The sequence below is a fragment of the Dromaius novaehollandiae genome, chromosome 3, assembly GCF_036370855.1.
Source record: "Dromaius novaehollandiae isolate bDroNov1 chromosome 3, bDroNov1.hap1, whole genome shotgun sequence".
NCBI lineage: Eukaryota > Metazoa > Chordata > Aves > Casuariiformes > Dromaiidae > Dromaius > Dromaius novaehollandiae.
In genome coordinates, this window is record NC_088100.1 from 18,186,373 (window position 1) to 18,212,778 (window position 26,406).

At 38.4% G+C, this 26,406-nt stretch overlaps 2 long non-coding RNA genes across 5 annotated transcripts in view; both read left to right on the forward strand.

Annotated features, from left to right (window-relative positions):
* Positions 1–3,668, forward strand: part of LOC135327814 (uncharacterized) — a 109,390-nt gene extending 105,722 nt beyond the window's left edge. The window contains exon 3 of the long non-coding RNA XR_010388199.1: positions 3,224–3,668. This is a non-coding gene — a long non-coding RNA (uncharacterized LOC135327814). The remainder of the gene's footprint in view (positions 1–3,223) is intronic.
* Positions 3,669–18,570: 14,902 nt separating this feature from the next.
* Positions 18,571–26,406, forward strand: part of LOC135327813 (uncharacterized) — a 97,365-nt gene continuing 89,529 nt past the window's right edge. For 3 of the 4 annotated variants that reach the window (XR_010388194.1, XR_010388198.1, XR_010388195.1), the window contains exons 1-3: positions 18,571–19,008; positions 19,495–23,942; positions 25,249–25,319. This is a non-coding gene — a long non-coding RNA (uncharacterized LOC135327813). The remainder of the gene's footprint in view (positions 19,009–19,494; positions 23,943–25,248; positions 25,320–26,406) is intronic. The other variant, XR_010388196.1, reaches the window with a different exon arrangement.

A 26,406-nucleotide genomic window follows, 5' to 3' on the forward strand; every position in this document is an offset into this window, starting at 1 on the left:
TACTGAGGTCTTTTTGGGTGAATTAGTGCTTTTCAAATACCTAGAATGCTTCATAAGCATGCTGTGTAATTATTAATGAATACAGGTATTCTCGACCATTAATTGCCATATCATTTTAGTCCAGTCTACTAGCATTTGATTGTAATAGAAACATCGTTTTCTACTTGATTTAACAAAACAATCTTTAAGGTTTAAAGAGATATTTCACAAATCACAGAGCACCAAAATCGTGTAAATGCTGCTATGGGATGTAGTCAATATAGAATTAAAAAGTGGTAATATAATTAAAAAATTTGTGTGAGAAAAGCTGATTCAATTTCATCGAGGATTCTGAGCTTTAAAACAAAATTATTTCATTCTAATTCAGATTGGAAAAAAACATAATGAAATATAAATTTGCACATCAAAGACTAAGTCCTGGAGGCTCTGGCTCTGCAGTTCTTTGCCTTGCCTTTCTCTGTTCCAGTCACTGGATACTGGAAATTCTCAGATTCCTGTCCTAGGAGCAACCTGCCAGGCTGGCCCAATTGACACTGATTTTAATACCATTCCTATGGTTGGTGCTCAAGAGCGAGGGATATTTCCCATGGTTTTCTATCCCAGAACCCTGTAATTCTTTTGCTGTGTGTTCTTACTTCTGAAGGATTAAGGCAAAATCGAAAGGCTGCAGAAAAGAACGGTAAGAACAATTCAAAGTCTGAAAATCCTGCCTGACATTGAAAGATTAAAGCAGCTCAGTGTACTTAGATTATCTGAGAGAAGGTTAAGAGGTGACTTGATCATGGTCTCTAAGTCCCAAGTTGAGAAACAGTTTTCCTTTACATGGGGAGTCTCTAATATAGCAGACAAAGCCATAGCAAGATCCAGTGATTGAATACTTAATCTAGACAAGTTCATACAAGATGTAAGATATATGAGACTAGCTGCTAAGACATTTTTCTTAGGATAGTGTTAGATTCTGTGTCATTTAAAGTTTTTAAGAAAAATATCTTTGCAGAAAGCTGCTCTACCTTGACCAGAAATCCTAGGGTTTATGCAGAAATCCCTGGGTGAAATCCTATGGTATGTGTTGTGCCTGAGGGCTAGCTATAGGATCATAATGATCCTAAATTAGGACTGTATTAATTCTTTAATAAAGAACATTCCTTAACACTACATAAACTCGGCCTATAGAACACATCAGTGTTTGTAGTCTTCTAGCCCTAATGCCAACATTCACAAGCTCTTTAAAACCATTTTGTACCTCTCTGTGCTTAGCCCAAAGAAAGGGAAAGCTAGTTAATATAAAAAGATATTTTTAGCCTTTCTGAAAGCTTCTTATGCCAATCTCTAAAAAGAAACAAGAATATTCTCCAAAAATGCAAATACTCTGTCTAGAAGCAAGAGTATCATTTTCAGTTTAACTGCTTCATCATTATGTACTCCCTATGTATAGTAAGTGCTGTGTGGCAGTTGTTTCTAGGAGACAATCAGGGACTTTTCCAATAACTACATAATTATGTTTCATAATACATGTATTTGTGAGGCATGGGGCTGTACATGTTCAAAGCACTCAGCAGTCATTAACTAATGCTCACAACACCTCTAGGAGAGGGGTAAGATAGTATTATAAAGGGGAGTTGAAGTTGAGGAAGTTGAAATGAGTACCTCAAGACAACACGAACCATTACTAGTGGAGAGAGAAACAGAGATTAGTATCTTCTGATTTCCAAATTGTATGTTCATTCCTCCAAATCAAAATGTTACGTTAGCTATATAGGTGTAGGAACACTATTTTTAGTGTTATGTCCTAAAACTGCAACTCCTGCAATGGTTTTATTGCACCCTTCCACTAATGCAACAGTAATGCTGTGTCAGTCTATCTAATCTGGCAAAATCTGCAACATTAGCTTCTGTAGTTCTTACAAGGACTTGTGCTTACCCGCTGGAGTAGTTCCACTGAAATTAAATCACTGCCTGAAAAGTATGCTTTATTTTAAATAACCGTGAAGAAAAAGTGTTACTACCTATTTTCAAGGTTTACCTTTATGTTACAAATCCATGGCCGTACAATGTGGTAGTAGTGTCCATAGAGGAGCTGGAGCTAAGTTCTTGCTATGTCAAGTGCAGCACTTACTGTGTTAACAGAGGAGTGTCTTATAAGAGGATCTATTTACATAATCAATACAAAGCCAGTAGATGGTCCTCCAGAGTACCATAAATACTATGAAATGGCTTACTTGAGACATGTCTTCCTGAGCTCTGAGAAGAAATTTATGAAGGACTCTCCAAACTGTGTAGAGTCCATTTTGTGTGCGGAAGGGAAGTAGTACTAATCTGCCGTAAAGGAATGTCCTTTCATAAGGGATTTCTTGACCACTGGGCCCAATGCCTTCTCCACTCCTTCACCCTGTATGACTGGCAGACATTTTGCAGTCAATATGTGATCTGTAAGTGCTCTGACAGGGATGCAGAGTCCGACCAGTTAAACCTTATTCATGAATAAAACTCATGCATTCCACACTTGAAGGAGGAACTGATAATCACCCTTCTCATCCAGATATTTCCAGTGCTGTATAATGCTTTCTTATTATGTTTTCTCATGAATTTGCAAAAATGATGGACAATGCAAATTTGAAGGAGCTAGCTGTGGTAGAAAGTAGCCATCTATTCAAAATATGACTTCCTATCTGGACTTATGTTGTCCTTAGTTTTGGGAATTATCACGCTTGGCTTCTGGACTTCCTTGCTCCTAGAGATTGTCACACTACCTTGATGATCAGATAGGCAACTACTGTGGGAGAAATGGAAGGATTGCCATACTGTTACTTCATGGACTATCACAAAGGTATCCTGGTAGTTTTCGGACATGGGTGACCAGATGAATAAGCTCCTACCAGGCCTTCTGAATTTCCATTTTGACCACTCCTGATACTAATCCAAAAAACTAAAAGAAAATTTAAATTCTAATGGGCTGTGTGTGCTTTGAATTAGAAAAGGAAAAATATTTCTAAAAAAAAAGAGACCAAGTTTCCTTTCCTCTTTTTGGTTTCTGGCACAAGACATGCAAATGTTAGAGAGAGAAAATATCCCTCTCAAAAGAAAAAAGCTCAGGGAAGTCAGCAAAAAAAAAAAAAGTTTCTTGAAAAGAAAAAAAAAAGACGTCAGTGTTTCACTACGAGATGAAAAGGAAAGTTGTAAGTGCAGAGAAGGCAGTCACAGATCTGCTTCCTTCTCATTACAGACAATTTCTAGCTTCCATGCCGCCTTGGCTCATCTCAAAGGCAAAGAAAAAAAGACATGAATAGAAGAAGCATCATCAGTGTTGCAGAATCTGATCCTGGCAGGTGGAAGGATGAAGGCCATATGTGATCAATGTGGTCTATAGAGCAAAAGCAGATCATTACTTTCATGAATGAGGTGGGTTATTCTTGTGTTAGTTGGGCAAGAGAAGCAAAGTCATGGTGTAGCAAAACACAAACACTTAATCTGGTAAGATATGTGTATCCTCTGCATTTCCAAATGCTTGTTTAAAGGTTAATCTATATTATGGTTTCACTTTATGGCTTGCCAGTGCAGCTCACTGATTGTACAGTGCTCTCAAAACAATCTGCCATTTGAGAAATCCACTAATAACGGTCAATAGTCAGCATCAGAAATGGTCTGGGAAATGCCCGTTCCCTTCAAAGAGGTATACCAGCACTTTCTGTAGAATGGAAATAGGAATGACAGGAGGGACTTCAGCTTTTCTAAAAAGGTTCATCTAAATTATCAGTTAAACTAATGTCAGTAGCAACTGGACCCCAGATATTAGCTTTCTTCTGAATTCCAACATAGCTCATGAAAGGAAAGTACAAGAACTGAAAGCAGTAGGAGAAAGGACTTTTTCTGCACATTTCCTGCAGTCATTTTTGAAGGGGAATGTAGAGTCAGAATTTGAAAGCTGCATCATGGAAGAGTGGGGCCAGGGTCCATATTGGGAAATGGTATTTAGCCAGAGAGCCATGCTCATAAGGACAGAAATAAGGCAAATGACATAGAATTGCTATCACTCACCACTGTGGCATCATTTCCTAGTTTAAACACTTTGGGTTTTGGGGTATTTTATGAAGAATAATATATCTTGAGGAGAAGCAGACGCTTTTGTGGAAAGCTGACAATAACTGAATGTAAAAAACATTTCTGGCATTTGAGAAATAAGCTATTAATGAGTAGTAACCAGAAGTAGTATAATGAAAGGTTTTCAGCTAGCTGTATTCTTTTTTAACTTCATACCCTGGTTGCTGGATCATAGTTCCTTAGTTTGCGGTGCTGGATATTTGAGCAAGAACCTTTATTTTGTGAACCATATGATCCTAGCTACCATAAGATATATCGATACTGAAGCTATGCAGCATTGCCAATTTGCTTCATGTATATTATGTATCCAGGCAGAGCACTTCATCATCACAGACTGGTTTCCAATATTTATTTCATCTCATTCTCCCAGTTCTCTGCTGCACTGTAAAGACTAATTAAAAGGATAGGAATAAATGTTCAGCTTTTCCCATGGGGGAAGTTCATGAGTAGAATCCCCAAAGATGTGTACTAGGGACTAGTAGTAAAAGACCTGACAGAAGTAGTAGTGAACTAGCACAGCTTACAAAGAATGCAAAGTTATTGGGTAAAATACATGCTGGAAAGAATTGCAGAGAAATGTGATGATACCGACTGTGTGATAAATGGGAGATAAAATTCAATGACAACAAATGCCAAGTGATGTACATGGGGAAAACCAGTGCTAACTTTAGATTACAGTAATGGCTTCTGATCAGGCTTTTACTTGTCAGGAAAGAGATCTTTGGGTAGTAATAGATAGCTTTCTGAAGACATCAACCCAGTGCTTAATATGGATGCGGGCAAGGGAGGCGATCAGAAGTATGGAAAAGCTTCCACAGAAGGAGTGGTTAAAGCCTAGTGATTAGGCAGTGGCTCTTCAGCTTGAAAGGAGGAAAAGGCAGTAATCTCTAAGATCATGACCAGCATGGAGAAAGTGAATAGAGAGTTCAACTCTTCTTGTAACACAAGAACAAGAGGACATCACATGTAATGCTGGATGACAGGTTTGGAACAAATAAACAGTCCATAGCTAAACTGTGGAACTCATTATTTCATGATTTTGTGAGTGCAGAAAGTTTAGACCTGCTCAGAAAGCTATTAAACGGATGCATGGAATACAAATCCACTGAGAACTATTAAAATATCATCTTATCAGAGAGTGTCTGACCACGTAGCATGAAAGGAGGAGCAAGCCAGCTGGGGAACTATGAGTGTGTATCTGCCCTACTCTTTTACTCTTCCCTAGATATCTGCTATTAGCCATTGCTGGAAATGATATATAAGGCAAAAAGGACCCTTGGTCTGACACAATTTCAGGAGTTGAAGGGTGCATTCAAATAGTCTGTTTTGCAATATATACGATACGTGAAATGTATCTGTGCATGTGCATGGTAGCTGATGGTGACTGCTGCTGGGATAGGAATGGGGGGATGTTCACAGCTGTGCAACTGCTTCCCTGCCATGGATTCCCTGTGGTGCCCTTTGGTGCTAATGAAGCTGACAAGAGGGAGGGGAATTTGGAGTTTCCGTGTTTCTTTCTCAGTTCTGGTAAATTTGTGCCAAAAGATATTAAAACTTGTTTCTGTGAAATGGTAAGGAAGACAATATTTTGTGGTTTGGTTACATTTTTCCTTGCTGTACTGACTTAATTTAACCAGTCAGTCAAATTTCATTAGTCCTCATCACTTCTTGACTCACTATGTTATGGTTGATGTTTATTCATGTTCTCCTGATTGTACAACTCATCAGTTCCCTCTCCTTAATGCATTGATATGTAATTCTTCACCAGCATTCAGGGATGGTATTATAAGATGGAGGGGAATGCAGTCTTTTACTCCCTATTGTTTGTTTCTTTCAGAAGTCCTTGCACTGACACAAACAGACTTTCCTTGTGCATGGAAAGAGATAAGGTTGGGGTTTTCTGTTTTGTTTTTTCTTTACCACACATATTTTCCCCACCCACTCCCTCACTCACTTTTATACATGCTCACACACAGATGTACTTGTATACTAGCAGGTTTCAGAGAATTTCACTCAGCTTAGGAGAATGTGACCAATGTCTGGGATGAAATGTTTATATTTTCAGCATCACGAGTCATTTCCACCAATCTTACCATCACAGGTGGGTGTTTCTGGGAAGGGTGCGAAAGCTCCCATCACTCAGCATTTATGACACTGAAATAGCATTAGTGAAAGCAGTGCTATGAAGAGTCGGGGTGCACTGTGTTGTCACAAACTATTTGCTGCCTGTCCAATTTAGTACCATTTTCAGAAGCAGAGAAGTGATTTAGCTAATCAGTGATGCAACCGTCTGTGTTTTTCTGCCTATTCTTTGTTGAAAATATTGGTATGGCTCATAGCTCTGCCTCATTGCTGCATCCTTTGAATATTACTTCTCATGCAGAAATCTGTACATAGATAATTCATATGCTTTTATGAGTAGAGGGATTTTTTTTGAACTTGCTGCATTTTGTTTAAATGTTCTCCCTAAGCTGGATGTCTCCACAGATAGATGAGTGCATCTGCAAGTTTCAAGATGTGCAGTTTCTGTTCTACTCACTTGTGGGTGGGGTGGGATGAGTGTGGTGGGGTGGAAGAAGAAAGGTGAAAGAAGAAATAATCTCCTACATCAATAAAGTTTCTGGTTCCTCACACCAATATATGTTCTTTTACAGGTTCTGCCTCTCACACAGTGACCTCAAGAGAAGCTGTGTGGCATGAAAGGGTTATTATGTGACTGGACACCTTGAGTCAGCTGGGGTAAATTACCGCAGCCTCTTCACTTAGTTATTAGCTAAGTCCTTGTGTTCTGGGAAAATCAGTGGAGCCTGTTTTCACTTGTGGAGTATCTAAGCGATCAAGTTTAAAATGAATCGTTCCAAATAATTTAATCTGCACTTGCAGGTGCCATTAAGGCATTTTTTTACTAAGAGAATTTCTTTATCTCAGAAAAATATCTTTCTCAGTCACAATGGTTTAAATATGGAGTAGCGGGATAGGTTTTGCTCATTAGAAAGCCTGATGCCGAATTCAGTGTTGCCTTCTGCTAAACTTACCTCCTCCAGAATTTAAGGCTTCAAGTTGCAGGGGATACAACATAAGGCCCTGGTTAATTGCAAATAAATAGTGCCAGAAATATGTACAGATGGTACCTGAAGTTCATTGCTGAAGACTATCCAGTAGACTATATATAATTTGCATGACATGTATGTAGAGCAAGCAGGAGAACAACTTTTTGTGGTTTCTCACATTTGTAAAAAAAACAAAACAAAACAAAAAGAGATCATAAATGAACACTCTCAGTCTGTGAAACATCTTATCTGGGAAAACAGCAACCTGTATTTCTATTTATTTACCTTAATTAAATTAATTAATTTAACAAGTCTGAAGATTTCAGCATTTTACAGGATACAGGTGTAAATATCTGGCGAGTAGAGTGTATATATTAAACTACATCTACTTAGCTAGTAAATATTTTCCTGCATTAGTTTGCTCATTCCCAAGCAATCAGTTGTGAACTCCAGTGTTGTAACGGGTCCACAGGGAACATTTGTGCTTTGGTTGGCACTTAGATTATATTCATCAAATGATTTCTTTCCCCCTTCAAGGCTGACATTTCAGAATGTTTTTTTTTTAAAAAGGTTGTGTGCCAACTGCCAAAGTCAATTAATTAAATGGTAAATCTGAAATTTTTAGGGAAAGACTCATTCCATTTTGCTGTGTGACCTTGGAAAAGGGAACATTTAATCCACAGAACACGTGGTTTACCAGAGGGTTCTGATCTGCTTGCATTGCAGGTAATTCCCAAAGACTTTTTGTGAGATCAGGGGTTACCTCAAGGATGGGATTTGACTCCGCTTATTCTTTCTTCTTTTATACTCTATAGTAATGAGAACTACTTTTGAGGACTTGCTATGTTTGATAGCTAAAAGGATTCAGCACTTTGTAGAATGAAAATGTGCAATTTTTTTGGCTCATTTTCCATTTATTTAGAGGACGTTTCTTTTTAGAGTGCAATCCCTGATGAAGATATGACATGCAGTCCCAGAATTTGGGATTCCTATGCTGGCCAAAGAACTTGATCACAGATCCATAAACGATATGGGGAGAAATTCAATAGGTATGAGCATATGGCAATCCTATTCTAAGATAGCCCGAATATTACAAGTCTCCCCAACAGACATGCCTCCCAAGGAGTGTATCTGCCTTCTGTGCTCAAAGGGCAGCCTGGATAGGAAGCTTAGACTGGATCTGTAACCTCTATGTGACTAAAGTTAAGTGATATAAATCTTAACTACTATCATTCCCTATGGGCTTTTCCTTTCGGCATTTATGCTTTTCATATACTTCCAGACCTCTTCCACTCATTGCTTAGTTGTATTACAAGTACTGACCTATTTTACGAACAATATCAAGCCTTTACTTTTCTTCCTCCTACTTCCCATGTCACTTTTTGTACATCTTATTGAACCCCCCATATTGTATTTGAAGTTCCACTCTCATAAGGTGCTTTGAAATGAGTGTAGTGCAGTGACTGCTCTTTAATTATTAGTGGTCTGTCATTATTTTTGTATTTATTTTACGTTTGCTTATATTTGTCCTGCCTGAAGACCACAGGTGTGGATCAGAACCCTGTATTTTTGGGCCCTATATATGCATGGAATGAAAAGAACAGCCTGAAGATGGTATAAAAGACAATAGAAACGGTGAATAGGGCAGTTAGGTTGAGGCAGACAAGATGTGTGAGTTTTTCTTCCTTTGCCATTTGAAATTGTTTCATTGTATGTTGAAGCAATTTCAAATTCAGGATTTGCACCTAATTTTTGGCCTGCCTTTACCCCTTATTTCATGATGTTACTGAAATCGGCTGTTTATTTCTTTGGGAGGAGAAAAGTTGCCTAAACAGAGTTGTTTTCTGCCTAAACAGAGATTTGTTAGGACTTTGGTCTGTAATTTGACAACTTGTGATAACTGAGTGATGGGGGTGGAGGCACTAATGAGCCATCTGTGGTAAGGAGAAGTGGTGAAAACCACTAGTGTAAAGCATGCTAAAAACCAGCCTTCTAGGAATGTAGGCTCTGTATATTAAGTTATAGGAAGGTAGTGCCTCCCAGGGTTCATAACCTTGTACCTTCTCCTACCTCCTTGCTTTAAAAGAATGAAGAAAGTTTCAGGTCTTTATTTCATCAGCCCTGTAGCACAACTTTGAGGGCGGGTGTTTGGTCCTCTACCACCTCTTTGGAGCTTCTCTCACTGTCTGGAAAGAGGCTATTTTGAGGTAAGGACATCGCAGTTTTTCCAGTTGAAATTGTTCCTCCTTATGAAAAAGAATTAGAGATATGTTGGCCCAGAGAGACTGAGAATCACACAGATGTGAGCAGAAGTGGGAGACCTTCTGTTCTGTTCTTCTGCAGCCACTGTTACTGTATTTAATTTGAAGGATATTTGATGTAATACATTAGAAGAATGCCTCCAAGAGTGAAACAAATGAAGGATGCCTAGTTGTGGATAATGCTGGAGGTTAAAAGTATTTCAGACACCCAGCTTGATACTATGAAAAATGAAGTGCTTCTATATATGGCTAGAAGAAGAACCCCTGAGGGGACTTGGGAAACTTTACATTAAACACCTGAAGGACTTCAGATGATGCCAAAATGAAGTAATAGAAGAGAAGTTTAGAGGACTAAATTTTGGTCTAAATCCCATCTGAAGCACCTTAACTCTTGGGTGGGTCTAGCACTTAGCTGATTTGTGTTTAAAATACCTATTTGTAGAATGAATTTATTGATATTTCTTTATCTGAGGGGAATCCTATATGGAGAAGTGTGTCAAGTACTCACTTATTACAATAAAAACCATAAGAATAATAATTACAATAAGTACCATATATCAACCTTAGGTGGATAGAAAAGGTGTTTTAAATGACTTGGAAAAACTAGCAGAGAACAAATCTCATGAATGTTTCTGGATGATTACTGGATTATCAGATTTCCCTTAGTCAGTACCGGGTGGTTATCTATATTGTTTCTGAGCAATAGGCCTGTATCTCCCTGTGAAATGTGAATCCACCTTTCCAAGAGATTATTAAACATGAAAGAACTAAACATCCTAATTTTTTCCCAAAAGTTGTATCTCAGCACTGTCTTCATCAGTAGCCTTGTCTGCAGGAAGTGTAAAGTTTCCTGCTATGATTGTTTGACTGCTGCCAATTATCAGATCTGCTTTTGGCAGCTTTCCCCTCAACCTGCTGATTAGCTAATGTGTGGTTACTAATACAATATGGGAAACTGGTGTAAACTAGGAAGCAAAAGATTTATTAATTTCATGTGCTAAATACTGTTTGTAATATAATTATCAATACTGTGAAAAGAAATACTGGCTTGAGAAATAGTAACGTTTCTATGTCTTCTTGTGAAATGAGGCACAAGAAAACTGTGCAGTAAACAGGCATATTTTCCCCTTGATGCACACACATAATTTTCATTAGATTCATAGATTTTAAAGGCAGAAGAGGGACCATTAGAGCATCTAGTCTAACTACCTGTAACACAGAGGCCATAGAATTTCATCTAGCTACCCCGCACCAGAAAACAAGAGCCGGATCCTGACCTGGATATACAATGGTTTTACTCCACAAAGCCACAATAATATACATTTATAACAGCTGAGAAATTGGCAGTAGACTTAAGTGATAATGGTTTATGGATTCTTTTTGCATAACCCTAAATGAAAGTGGTTACTTATACTTTAATAGCAGTGTTGAAAGAGCTTTGTCAGGAGTGGTTTTTTGCAAAATATTTAAGCTGTAGAAGAAAATATTTAGTTTTTTCCAAACCTTTCCGTGATGATTGTTTCACTGTTTTAATTAAAACTTGTCTCTTTACTTGATCTCCCAAAGAAAAAGCATAATGTTAGCAGAAGAAAAATTTGTTGTTCTTAAATTGCAATCTTTACCAAGATTCTTATTTATAATTAATGCATGCCCTGCTTCTAGGATTTTAGTGGGGTAAGGAGGAACAAAATAATGTAATAAAAGCTTGAACTTTCCCAGAGCCAAAAAGATCTTGAACTCAAAAGTTCAAAGAATAAAAGTCTCAAGAGCTAAAATGTAGAGTCCATAATTTCTTTCATTAGCTTCTATATTTGGCAAAACAAGATGTCTCATCACTCTTTTGTAGCCATCTGTACATGTGTGTGGATGATGTTATTATATTTATAGCAGATACAGCCTTATCATTCAGCTACAGACAGACTTCTACCTGCTCAGAGCTACAGGGTTTAAGAATGCACTCAGACAATGTTGACATAGTCAACGCCATAACATCCTGCAATCTGCACAGAAACTAAGACTTTGTGCACACCAAAGCTGAACAAAAAAACCTTCCTTCCTGCTCCCCTAACATAGACGAGAGTGTTTAAAGGAAAATACCAGTGTGGGGAGAATATCCTTCAGATTCCCCCTGATTCTTAATCAATTTCTATCAGTTCTGTCTCAAGGGAGGAAGCTGAAATAGAGGAAGGCAAAATATTTTGTCTTGTTTGATACAAAAATCTGTAACCGTTACACTGATAGCTCCAGGTAGAATATGTAGAAAGGAAGAAAAGTCACTGCTTATGTGGATAGTAAGCAGAGAGAATCTCCTCTCATATTATTCCCATTCTCAGTGGCTATAAGTCGACTGATGGCTTGGCTGATAAGCTGTTGTTATATTCGCTTAACCCCCCCCCGCCCCGGAAACATACATTTTAATACATTCCCCCTTCTTTACTTTGTGTTTTTCTTCTTCAGAGTTGAAAGTCTATTTCAACATATTGCAGCACATTTTGGTGCCACTGTCACATGGAAAAAGAGCTATAATGATTTACAGCACAAATAAACCTCAGGACACATGCCCTACAGCTCACCTATAAACACCACCCTTTCCTCGCCAACATTTACTTTAAGCGGGAGCCCTGTTAATCTAGAAGAGCCAGCTGCTGGGCACAGACTCTCAGGTCCCTTAGGGAGACAAGGTTACTCATTGCCCTTATGCAGAAGAATTAAAGTCTTCCCCATCCTTTAGCAAATTTTCAGTTACCTCTGTTGTACCTCTATAAGAAAGCTGAGAAAAATTAGCTGTATGTCCATTTTGTGTATGCAGGCAAGAACAACCACATAACAATGTCTGTATTGTTTCTAAATGCCATCTTAAATATTGTCTCTTCATGAGCATCAGCCTGCTAGCTTATATTAGATGCTGTGGTAAAATGGATCCTCAGGAATGAAATGCATACAGTGGGAAGAGGAGCTTGTGAAGGAGAACAGTCCCCTAGAGCAGCCTGCCAGAGTTGGTGACAGGCTGTAGCATGCATGAGGCCACAGCTCAGTCTCCTCCTGCCTCCTTATGGAAGCTTCTGCCCTAAAGATGATGTGTCTTGAACGTGCCAGTAGATCTGCACTGTGATACAAGATAAGACAAGACAAAACTTGAGAACCGTGGCAAACCCAGCCAGGAGACGTTCAGGTTGAGTTTTAACCGTGCGATAGCAGTTGTGGGCAACTTGGTATAATCCTGTGTTTATCACTTGGTTTAGTCCTACATTTCTCAGGCCTTTAGGCTGACTTCCAAGAGACTTTAAAAATATTGTTTCAAAGGGCTTAAGTTAAGCTATTGTTAGAGAAAAATTGGCTAGGTTTTATGGTCTTGCCAAATTGAATTCAGCTTTATGAATGAAACCTGTCATGAAATCTGTATAATATAGTCTCACTAATCAATAAAAAGGCTTCTTCAACCTAGTCATACATAAATATCAGTAATAAAAAATTTGGACAATTGGGAGAGCATTGCATTCACAGAAGCTTTGCACTTTCAATCCGGTGATAAAACATCAGTCTGCATATAGTTCCATCCTGTCATTTGCTTGTGGAGTACTTCCTCCAACACTAAAATTAAAATTGAAAGAACTTTCTCACTTTGGGGGAAAAAAAGCACTATTGAAGAGAGATTCTCACTGGCAAATTAATAGATAAGGTCTGACCAGCTAACTCAAAAGCAAGCGAAAGGTAAAAATTGAATCTCTTTATCACAGCTAAGTCATTTTTCCAAACTGGGGAAGTAATACAGGATAGGATATATGGAATAGATTCTCTTTCAGAAAGTGCTTTTAAACTTTAAAAGATCCATAACTAATACTGGGAACGGTTATAAATGACAACCTTCTCTTTTAGATTATGTTACATTTATTACATTTTAACAGGACTTTATGGAGATTCTCAAGGAATTAAGGTTATATTTATGATAAAAACATGGAGCTGCTTCTAAATAGCATTTTCATCATATTAACCGTTGCCTAGATAACAGGCATATCTCCTCAAGCACCTCTATTCTGGTTTAGCACTACAGCTTGCAAATTAATACAGTCATTATAAGACAGCAAAGCTATATCACTTACCATTTCATTATTGTTCAAATCAAAATCCATATTTTTTCAGTTTTCCCTAGGGTTACAAACTGGATAGGGAAATGTTATCATCTTGCAAAATAATCTCTCAAGACTCCCTCTCTTTGGTGTTAAGAGGAACAGCTAATCATATTACACTAATTTTCATATTAATAGGTCCTGTGCAAAGAGAGAGTTAACACTCTCCTTTTATGTTAAATCCTCCAATGCTGTTTTTTTATATTTTACATATAATTTCTATATATAATTTAATATAGTTTATATATATATTTATATATATTTAATCCACTTGGAGCTAGATTAGCACAAAAGATATCATGTCCTCCTCAATATATGAATCAGGGTCAAATCAATAGCCTACCCTTAAATTTTAAATCAAAATGGCAACCTGTCATCACTAAGAGAGTTAGGTAATGTTTAAGTGAATAACATGAACACATACCATGTTTTAATGGAAAATACAGAGGATAACTTACTGCAGCACAGGAAAACACTCTATAGAGTATCTTGCAAATACTTCATTACTTACAAAAGAAGCTGTGATCCTACAGCATGTGCATCCACTTTAAAATGAGAATCATTTTTAAACCTGAATTCTAGTTTCTGAGGGATTAATACACGCTTTACTTTTGAGATGTTTACTTTTGTAATGTTCTGAAAGCTTCTCATATAATGTAGTACAGTTTTATTTAAACTCCAGAGCTGTAACTTTATACATTAGCATTTTCTGGTATCGTTTTTTTCAAGCTGCTAACCTGAGTAACGTGCTCTGTTCAGAATAACCAGTGTGGTTGTTAATGAGGCCCACGGAGAGGGGCAGGAGCCCTCAAGCACGTCGCTGGGCTAGCAGGGCCAGCTGGCTCCAGGAGCTCCTTGTGGCCGCTGGGCTTGGCCCGCGGAGGAGCTCAGCTCTTCCATGCTGCGCTGCAAGTCAGCCCCTTGGTAAGCCTTCGAGCCTTTCGTACTGCGCTAAGCTCGGCTATCGTAACGATGCCACCTCTCTCCACTACCTTCGTTATCCTCTCCACTCCCAGTCCCAAGGGGTGCGACCAAAATCAATGGAGATTTTGCTGGCTTTGGTGTTTGGGCGCTACTCCCCAATTTGCCTTTCTCCAGCCTGCTCGTAGTGCTGCTGTTTAGACTTGCGTCCTCCGTCCCCCTGCATTCTTCGCACCCCTCATCTTCTCCTACTTTTGTATACTTTCATTCCTAGTCCATCCTACTCCTGCCCCTCTCAAAAACTGCTAGATTGCTTAGGCAGTGAATAAAATGCAGATTAAACGAGTGCTTTCAGCTTCAAGCTAAAATGTGTGGACAGCATAACAAGAGGCCTAGAGGAGCCGCCGAAAAGCAATGCCGTTTTGGGAGAAAAAGCCGTAAAAAAGATTCCCATTAGTTTTGAGGACTCACCATAGTTTGGTGGTAGCACTCCTGGCTGCCTTCATGAGGTCACAGGTCTACTAATAAAATGTGGAAATAATTTTAATTGGTGATACATTTTATCCCTTGTTTAATGAAACTTAAAGCCAGCCACGGTTGGATTCTTTCCTCACTATATTGGTGTAAATATAGATCAATTTTATTCAAACTATGTTCTTCTTGATTTACAGCACTTTAAGAGAAATCAGACTCTGGCACACTCCTGAATTTCAGATATTATACTGTATTTCCATTTATAACCTGACATAATTCCCACACAGCATATGGTATTAATCTGGTGTAAACACCATGTTATGATGCTACCCGAACACATACAGCTGACATGAAAATGTCTTCAAGTACAATATTTCCAGAAGCAATTATGTCTATATGGTTGATAGCTAGCTTGCTATATGAATTTTTGTTTCTTATTCCTGTATACCTGCATGTACACAGGATGAAACATTATGTATGAAAGAGGAATTATTTTTACTGTTTGAAAAGAAAAAATCAGGATGGTCCACTTTTATAGCCTGCCAGGCTTTTCATGCAAAAAACCCACCTCCATATGAACACAATAATTTTGTAATGTTGGAATTTCCTTTGTTTTCCTTAGAGGGTGGATGTGTAGGAGAGTACAAGGAACAGAGTGGCACAAAATGAGACTGTTGACATGTTTGTAAGAGAAAACTGTCAAAAATAAGTTTTAAAGGAAATATTTGATTTCTTAGTCAAGGTAATACTCCTCCTGATATGTAAAAGTCCTGTACATGTACTTCTGCTGGTCAACAAGTAATTCTTGCTCTTCCCTGCTGAGAGGGGAGAGAGCCCAGCCCCTTGTCCAGGTAGATGCATGTGTGAGATGACTGTCAAAAAATTGTCTAACATTGGAGTTGAGCCAATCATTTTGCTAAAAGGAGATAAATGAAAGCATGTCTTTTGGAAAGTAAATGCTTGCTGATGGTAATATTTTTGCTTGAACACTTGCCAGTAGGGCCAGATTCACAGCTGGTGTAAACTTTTTTAGTGCCATTGAGTTAACACCAGTTTGAGATGGAAAATTCATTTATTAGGATTAAGTGCAGCTTTTTAACAGATTATTCGTAGCTACACCTGCTATCCGCACTCTCCATGTTTCCTAGTCCTGTTTTTCTTCCTGAGGATCCTTTCTTAAATACAATCCTAGGACAAACGAAATATGGCCACCTCAGTATCACGTCCTCATAGTGGAATGGAACTGTTCAGCGACCCAGTTCTGCTCTCGTTAGCATCAGTGTAAATCTGAAATGACTTCATTTTAATTACTTCATACTTGCACAACAGTGATTAACAGTAGGTTAGGCTGTTTATGATTTTGTAAAGTGAATATTTCTAGCTCATGCTATAATCCAACATAACATCTTAATTTTAGAAAAGATATAGCTAAACAAATTGCAGCTAGGCAAGTGTAAATCTGGAAGAACTCTACTGAAAATTTACACCAGTGTGACTAAGAACTGAATTTAGCCCATTACGCTGAATTCCTTTTAACGGTTTCTGCATGTTCAAACATCCACCAGAGATTAGATGGAAACCAGCAGACTTGCTGTTATCTGTGATATAAGCGGGACACCAAGGTGAAAGGGTAACGCATTATCACACTCTGCCACCTGGCCCATCCGACACAATTTGAGCAACCATAATTGTATTGATTACTTCTTGTGCTCATGACTAATGACCTCTAGCTGCAATCTTGCATTTTCTAAATCTTTTATATTCTGATTTAATAATAAGATTTGATTAAAAATTGCCATTAGCCAATGCCAACGATTAGTCAGCAGGACTGATGCCGCCAAGTTCCAATGAGTTTCATTATTCTGGAATTAAAAAGGACAGAGAACTTCTCTAGATTAATAATACAATGATTCTGTCTCAATCAGGAATGAAAGAAAGCAACTCTAATATACAAATGTGGCAAAATGTATGGCTATTACTAATAGCTGCCTTTTACAGAGAAGTGTTTGAAGAATTAAAGGGATGTTGTCACAGATGGTAGGGACAGTTTGCATTTACTTTCTATATTTGATTGGAAAGCCAGTGTCAGATGGTGTGTGAAGGGTCATTTTCCTAAAGAAAGCCATTTCCTTTGATGAAGCAAGAACATGGGGATTATTCAGCTTCTCCACCAGCATCCCCATCATGACAAAATTGTGCAAAGTGTATGCAGGCAAAAATGAACTGTGATGATAAAAAAATGAAAAAGGAATTGGTTCAGGTTATTCACCTGCTGAGAATAGTTTAACCTATGAAGACTTTTTTGTTTTAAGGATGAAGTAATATTTGAATGAAAAGACATGTTGTCAGATCTTCCACAGGAAAAAAAAATATGCTTTTTCCCTTCAAGAAGGTAAAATATTTAAATATATACTAATTTTTAGACATATAGCTAAATCCTGCTGGAATGCTGTCAGGTTAAGGATACACTTAAGCATGTACTTAAGAGCTCTGCTGAATCTGAATTGAGGCCTCAATATTGGGTGTGCTTGAGCAGATGCTCTATGGGGGGGAACATCTGCTGTGGGATGCAGTGCTCCCCTGGAACTGGCTGACGTTGAAGTCAATGAGAGCTGAGAGCACTCAGCACCTTTCAGGTTCAGACCTTTAAATAATAAAAGACTCTTGAGGCACAGTAAAAGCATTTCCCCAAGTTGCGCAGGAGCAAGAAAACTATCTATCTATCTTCTCCCACTTTCATCCTCCAGAAACTAAAAACATGTTTCAAACCCAGGCCCTATACAATTTTAGGATATTTGAATAAACAAATACCTCTTTTAATTATTGTGTATATAAAATCTTTTCTCATCTTCAGGAAAGTAATTTTTAAACATACTTTGTTAATAAAGTTTGCTTTTGGCAACTGTTGTTTTCCCTGTTTATTATAAGTGCCTTTAAAATGTTTCCATTAATTAAGGCTGCTTTTATGGACTATATCCATTTAGTAAAATTACAGAAAGAAATGCTGCCGACACATCTGCCTTTGACTTCTGTTTGCCTGAGCATTTTATACCCCTGTGAACAGCACAGTGGGGAAAGAGAGACTGTGAAAGAGAATGATAGAAAGAGGTGAATTCTGTCCAGCAAAACATGGAGGTCAGGAGAAACCCAGCTGATTACATGCTCATGCTTTCCGGGATTTACAAGAGGAGAGTGGAAAGTTGGTTGAACTCTAGTTACAATGTAATAGCCCTCTTAAAAAATAATAACTAAAATCCTCAAAAGGAAACAAAAAATATGTAGAATGTGTATTTGAATATAAGAGATTGTGACTTTGGGGAGCAGGCAAGAAGGAGGTTGCTCTGAACATCTCAGTATTAACTTACAGAGGTTTATACACCCTCAGCTGAAAGCATTACTAGCCAGATTATAATTATAATTACCTTGGCTTCATCTCAGTGTTTATCTGCCATGACACCCACCCAGCCACCTGCCTGCTATTAATTCATTCAACACTAACTTCATCTTTTTTCCTTTTATCTTGTTTTTTTCCTGTTATCCTAACTTTAAAAAATGTGTCTGTTATTAGAAACAAACTAACACAATATTTGTTTGCCCATGACATCATGTGTTCCTTTGTTAAAAAAAAAAAAAAAAACAACCCAGAAATCGTCATATTATAAAAATAACTTGTTTATATTATATAGTGAAAACTGGAAAGATCCAGCATTTGACTCAAACACCAACGATACATCATGCTTATCGCCCCTCGTAAGAAATTTCATCCTTTTTTTTGAATATCTGGCATTATTTCAGGTGAAGAAAAGATTTCTTCTATAGAAGATCATCAGCTGTTCTGAGTTTTTAAGATCCCACGGTGTGTGTGCGATGTGCAAGTGCTGTGTATTTGTTGCTGCTGTCATTACTGAGGTGCTGAAGTTTGTTGTTTGCTCTGACAGAACGCTGAAATGTCCAACTCTCCTGGAAGATGACAGCTTAAAAACGGCGAAACAACAGCAACTGGAAATAACAGCCATTCCCATAGCGCTTAAAGCCTTAGCAGAATTGAAAATGGCACTCTGCTATGCTGTTTATGGGGTAAAAAACTCTCCTTACCAGGATATCTGGGACTGAGAACTGGTACCTACATGCGGATGTCCTTTTGCATGTTCTTTGAACGATAGATTGAAGAACAGGCTGTAATGTGTGACAGTGAGCTAATTATAATAATGGCTCGGGGTCAGGTAATGCCTCACTATTTATCTGACCCGACCACTGTTTATTATACGCCTCGTGTCAACACATTTTTACAGAGTGAAAATTACCAACTAATTAATTTAATTTCAGGATTTAATGCCACCGTAAAGGAAAATGAGCAAGGTTTAGATTGAATAGTGATGTTTCTAGAAGGGAGAATTGTAAACACAGAAGTGAAGAGTCTTTAAAAGCAGCTTGGAGTTGAATGGTGTAAAGGTCTGATCCTGCAGCCATTCATCAAGTGCAGTTCATCAAACTGCACTTAACTTTAAGTATCTGCTCAAGTCTTGTTGAAATCAAAAGCATGTGTTTAAATGCTTTTTGCAGTGAGGTCTCAGACCCTGCTCAAGCAACGTTTCTGACTTCGTGGAGCCTGCTTGCCTGAGGAAGTGTGTCAAGGTGAAGGCCTAATTGCCCATATTCTTTTCTGTACTGTTGATGCTCCGTTTTTCAAAGACGTTTCTGCTCTCTGTCAGTTAAAGTTTGAAAATGTCAGAATGTAAGACATGTTACCCAGACTTCTGCACAGATTTTTGGGGGCACAGTTCAAGCGAGCAAATGAAGGAAGGGACAATTCTGAGGGAGTATTCTTGTTGCTTACTGTATTTCTCAGCTGCCCAGAGTATGCAAGCTGCTGCTTATAGTTGGTTCCTGCTCTGTTTCAGCTAAATGCCTTTGGTACAACTCTCAAAGGCACAACGGCCCATTGTATACATGGAGATAATAATTCCTTGCACTTTTATAATCTTTTTAGCCTGAGGATATTTTGTGACTCCCTGATGCTGGAAGTAGTATTATCTTCCTCACCTTTTGTCCCTTCTGTCCTTTTATTTGTAGGGAAGATCAGTGCTGGGGAAAGTGAGGCAGACGCTTCCCAGCTCCTGGGCTATTTGTTTGCTTTGGCTCCAAGCAGTACTCATGGATGAAACCCCCAAGGGCTGCATCTCTCTTTCCCAGAAGAGAGCCCTGGTGTGTCCCTGCTAGGTCATCGTTCTGGGTGACTGAAGGACCAGGGATCCCAAGCGCACTGCAGGGGGCATCTGCTGAACTGTTTTGCTGCAGGTTAAGTTTCTTGAGATACAAGAAATCTGTGGCAGAGCTTACAAGACAACCCACGTCTTAGCTGTTCTCCTTGGACCTTAGCTAATCACTGATTGCTGGATTTTTATGGTAGACTTTAAAATGGGAGTGGGGTGGAGGCACCGCACGCAGGAATCTCTAATTTTAGATCGAATGGTTTTAATGGTAAATTCAGGAAATATTTAGTTAGGGTACAATTTTCAGAACACAAGTATCAGTCTGAAGCTTTTATCCAGCTCTGCACTGATTTTGTACTGTGTGGCTAGCCCAGCTTTGTCTTCAAAGTCATCTTTTGTGTCAGACAACAATCACTGCAAGGGAAATACGTACAGCTATAGCTTTCACCAAGACATCAAGAGCTTTAAGTCTGGGGATTGGGGTGGCAATGCATAGGTCTTATGATCCTTCTCATCTCATTGGAAAAGGTCACAGAAGTCATCAGATTGACTGCAGAACATTCCCTCAGAGCAATGCACCTTTTGTACATTGGAGCCGCTACTATTTTTGAAGCTGTGGTCCATGTGGAGCACAAATCATACTTTAACATGTATATCAATGCATTAGAAATACCCTAGGGGGACAGAGAGAGGCTTTCTGTTCAGTGCAGTATTTACTCAAAAATTTCTAGCTTAGAGTAATGTAAAATAGGCAAGAAAAGCCATTGATGGATTTTATTTCTTCTTTCCAAAAGCCAGTCAAGGACAAGGTATGGAGATTCTTGACTGTAGTTGATGAATGTGTTTTTTCCTTTAAGGAGGAAATAGTAAGAAAAAGATCAGTGAAATGGATGACTGTGGATTCTTTTTACATTACGAAAGACATTAGGCAGCCTGAAGGGGGCTAAAATGGTCTGGAAGAAGCAAAACTGAACCTGTGGCAATGGAAATGTTTACCTAATCTTGTCTGTAGGGACAGCACAGTAGACCATGGACTATGTGCTCTAGAAGAGAACTTTGAATGTGCCCCATGTCCTCTGCTTCTACCACACTGGCTTTGCATAAAATGTGTGCCCCTAAAATGATCAGCTTGTGCAAAGTGAAGTATAAAGGATTTTAGATAGCATCTATTACCCTTGTTCAACAAGAATCTGCCTAATAGGCAAATGTACTAATGTACACTTGCTAGAAATAGAAAATATCCCTTCATTTTTCTTATGTGAGTTATAACTGGTAAAAATATAGAATTGGAGATGCTGACAAAGTTGTTACTTCTACATTCTTAAGGAACAATTTCCAATCACAAATGTTTTCATCTTCACCAGTGCCCGGTGGAAACACCTGATGAAGAGGTAGATCAACCGTTATCCTGCAGGGGACTTTGTTATGTCCCACACCAGGTTTTCTAGCAAGAATTCCCTGTTACAGAACTGTACCTAGCCTTGAGTTTCTGCCCTTGGCCCCTGGGTGATGAAACAATTATAATACTGCTAGCAATGAGTGGTGCCACGGACACATGTCCATCTAGCAGTGCATGTGAAGAAAAATGAAACTTCATAGAGACCTGATTTTGTAATGATGTATTCATATCCATATTCACCATGAAAGACCCTCAAGAACGACCAATTAGTTCAAATACCTTTTTCTTGATTACTGGACAACTACCATAAAGATATTTCCTAAGGGTCAATAAGGCTTTGTTACTAGGCTTGTCTGACCATCGATATGTGAACACTCAGAGTTATGAATAAATCTGATACGGAAGAACCCCCCCCCACACACACACAAATAAATTATCTTTAATGCCTAAAAGATGCTCACTCTAGTATTCAGCTACAGAACTATGAACTTTCTTTATGGAATTTAAAGTTAATTTAACTACTTTTGGTATCTATGAACACAGAAACCAGGAAAAAAAAGAAAAAAATTGCCTCTTCTGTCTTCTGTGTTTTTTCCACAGGCTCAAAATGGTACCACGGGTAGGTCACCTAATCAGTCAATAATTCAATAGTAATACCATTTTTTACTTCCACTTTTGTTTGTCTTGTTTGAATTGAGAGCTTCTGGGAAGCAGGAACCTTTTCTTGTGACGATTTTGGAAGACACACCAGAGGAACTGTCTGGTATGAACCTTCAGGCATGACTGGAATAGTAACAAATAGTAGCAAATGATTTTTAGTCACTGGTTTTCTTCATTGTTTTAAGCTATGTGAAAATGTATAGGAAAAAATCATGCTAAAATGACACGCTACTGGAAATGGATCCAGACTAAGATCAGCCAAGGCTGTGCTGGGTACTTCTTAATTAACTCAATGAAGCATACGCAATGAATAAAAATCTAACTTTTGCAAGGCAAATAAGCTAGGACTTTTATGGATGCCAATAAAATGAATGCTGTCTGGGAGATAGTCATTAGCTGAGTGGAAGATGTCTGTAGAGGCTGTGGTCTAGAAAGCTGGTGAATTTAATGGCACGGGCATGGAGGATTGTGTAATACAGTGAGTGGAGCTGGTAAAAAGAAAAAGAGTAGCACTTTTTCGGTATGAATATGTTTCATCTAACCAGCAGTAAATTGCATGAACTGTTATGGTCTCCTGGTCTACATTAACCAAGGTCTGACTAGCGTTAGCAGCTCTCCACATTCATTTGCCAAATAGCAAGACTGTGATGCTGTTCCTCACAAACTAAGAGGCACATAAGCTAACTTTGGTAGGATGCTTACTCTGTGTGTGTGTCTCTGTGTGTGTGTGTGTGTGTGTAGAAGTAAAGAAAAAGATTTGTAAACCAGCAAATTCTCAGGTATTTCTAACAACCCTTTTCTGCTATTTGCGATTTTATGTTTAAAAAAGAAAAATGGAAGCACTCACCTGTTTGGCTGTGGTTTGTTCCTACTCCACAGCATTTTCCTGGCTGTTCTGAAGTCTCTTCATCCTGTGAGAAACAGAGGAAGAGGAAGGAAGGGAGGACTGAAGTTTCAGAAGAATGAAAAAGATTAGCAGAAGCAGAAAAATGGTGGCCTGGTGAAGAGCAGTGAGCATATATATGCCTCAGTGTCACTTCAGAGTCACGTGTGTCCCTGCTCTTTGGTCAGACTGTGAGGAGGCTGGTTACCTACCCTGTACTGGGTGTCTTTTAGAAACTCCCATGGTCTCCAGGAGATATGTGATGACTAAAGCTATTTCTCTAGGGGATAGCTGCCTTTCTGTATTTACTGGCTGTTCAGCTGATATATGAGAGAATGTGTTCTAGTGGTTAGGCAGTTATTGTGCTGAAATAATAATTACTCTAGTTCTTGTTGCTTCTTTCTTGCTCATAGATTTTCTTGTACTTTGCAGAGGGTGGAACATTTTAACTTCTCTTTTACGGATTTGTTGAAGGTAAGGTAGCAGAGCCAAGCCAACATCCCATGAATTCCAGTCTATCACCATCTCCAGTGGCTTGCATTGCTCCCCAGTTACTGGCCTAGGTGCTGATCCAGATTGCTTTGGTCGTGTTTTAGATCAACAAGTGTCTGCTGCCCTGCAGCCTTCGTTGTTTCCAGCTGTCTGGTGCCTCATATCTCTTGGGAGAAGGGGGATGCTGGTTTGGCATACCATTGTATAACCACCCATTTTGTCTCCAGATATAACAGAAAAAGGCTGGAGAAAGCAGAGGAAGATCAAGCAAGTTCTAAATATCAGTTACTGATCACTGATAGATGTGATGTGTTTAATGTTGGGGTACCCCTAGACACAAAGATCACAGGATAAACATTCAAAGGTAAAAGGCATTATGGTACCAGAATAGTCCAGAAAGCAATGAGAAATAATAACCTAATTGATTTTATGTTTTTTTTTAGTCTGGTAGATTCTTTTATATATGAACAATTCCTGACAGAATTTGGGTACTGTTAAGAAACTAAAAATGCATTCTAGTCTGGATGACGCAAATGGCTTGTATTCGTTTCCAGATGAAATGTGCAGAGCTGTAGAACAGTTAAACGGATATTAAGAACTTCTCTCAGTTAATACCTAGAAGGTTTTGTGCCTAGGCTGTCAAGTGATCTTTTAAAATTATATGTTGTTCTTTTGATGCCAAAGCAGTGGCTGGTTCAGCTTAAACTTTGCATCACAGAAACATGAATATTATGTATTTGAGAAGAAGAGAATGAAGCACATGGTAACACCTGACTCGACATTGCAAAACTCTGGCCATTTCCCTTCTGCAACTCATAGCTGTTCTATTATCTGTAATCAGAGTGCTAAGATGAATACTTGTTTTTTTCTGGGCTAATACATTTTGATGACAATTGTATATTATTCCGAAAAACTAGAGAGAATGTTTTAGTCACTATAGCTACTGGAGGCCAGATTTAGAAGCTGCTACTGAAATTGTACTGTGCACATGAGTAACTGCTCTTTTGGTGTGAGTCAGATGCTAACTGTTTAGCTCTGATAACCCTAATATTTACAATTTCAGAGTCTTTCTGGGTTCCATTATTTTTACACTGACACATACAAAACCTCTCAAATAAATCTTGACTGCAGACATAATGGACAGTATTCCTCCTGCCTGCAATTGGTATCCAAATTGACTTCTATGCTTACTATTTCCCACTGACTGAACAGAGAATCAGGATGTGGCAGTAGTAAGTAGCATGTAGCCTCAGTTACTCTTTTAAAGTTACATGCTCTGGAAACTGTAGTATTTGAAAATATTTTGATGATAGGCTACTTGAATATGGTTTGTTGCCCCCTCATAAAAGTGGAAATGAACCTACATCAAAACTATGGGATTAGAGCTGCCATATTTGAAAGAATTTTTGGAAAAGGACACTACAAATATGACTAATTAGATTTTATCATGAAGAATTAAAAGAATAAAAGAAACTCTTATCCAGTTTTCTCTAATACAGTCATTTCTCCAGAACACTGATTTCAGAAGAAAAGGTTATCCTTCTTCCCTTTCCTCAGCCTATGAGGATTTCATATTCATTGTTATTAATAGCTAAAGAATCAGTGCAAATAAGAGCTGTCTCCCTGCATCTACTGGGGTATAAACACTTGTCCTCTTCTCCATCCTGCAGGTCACTCTACTCTAAAAGAGGCAATGGTAAATTTAACAGCCAAGGTGGTATGATTAGAAGACTAAACACAGGTATACAAAAATATTACAAACAACCATGATTTTAACAAAGGCTAATTTTCTGATAAAACTGAAAATGAAAGGAAAATTACACTTCTGCAGCTGGAACACAAGCATCACTCAGAACATGACATGTGCTGATTACACAAACAACAGTATTTCCTCTTTCTTCAGCCTCTTCTTTTCATCTTAGCTGGAGGCGAAAAAAATAGCCATAATTGACATGCAGGGAATGAGAAGATCTTTCAAATCCTTTTGACCAGATACATGCAGTATCATTCAAGCCCAAATTTTGTTTATGTGAAAGGTCTTGCTGAAGTCAGTAAGGGAGATTTTCAGTGGGGGCCTTTGCAAGGCAGGCAGAACGGATAAGATATTAGAACACAGCCTTTTGAACAAAATCTCTCTCTAGCAGAAATTCACATGAAACATGCAAAAACACACAAAGTTTGTCTGGAAAGAGAGGATTTTCTTTGACTTCTAGAGTCCACTTTGCCTTCTTGGTAAGGTGAGACATTCTGGTGATGATGTGTTTTTTTTTTTTTTAAGCAAATAAACCCTGTTCTGTATTCTTAAAAACTTTTGCTTCTTAATGAAACCCTTGAATGAATATTGCTTCTCTTGTTTCTCTCAGAGACATTGACCATGTTCTTTGAATGATACTTGAAACAACAGTCCTAGCTGTTGCAACCACAATGGTCTGCAGCATAAAAGTTGAGATAAGTATATAAAAAAAGGTATTGTCTTTTACTAGGACAAGTGACTTAGGAAAAGACGATTGGACTTCCAGAAACAAAGTCAGTCCAATGGTTTCTTAGGCCATGACTGGAGCTTCTGCGTGCTGTAACTTTGCAGCACAATAATAGTCCAGGATGCTTCCAGATTAGTTAGGATATTGCACAGATTTCATTTTGCATAACTGCACCAGTACCTAGAGGGCCTTAATGCCTTCAGAGAGCACAAGCTTAGATAGCCTCAGAGACTGAAGAACTTTTTTTATTAACCCCTTTAGTCAGGAGCTCTGCAAGCTCCTCACTGCTGTCCTGCCAGTTGGCTTTGCCATCATTTAGCAATGCCTCTTTATAATGCACAGAGCATC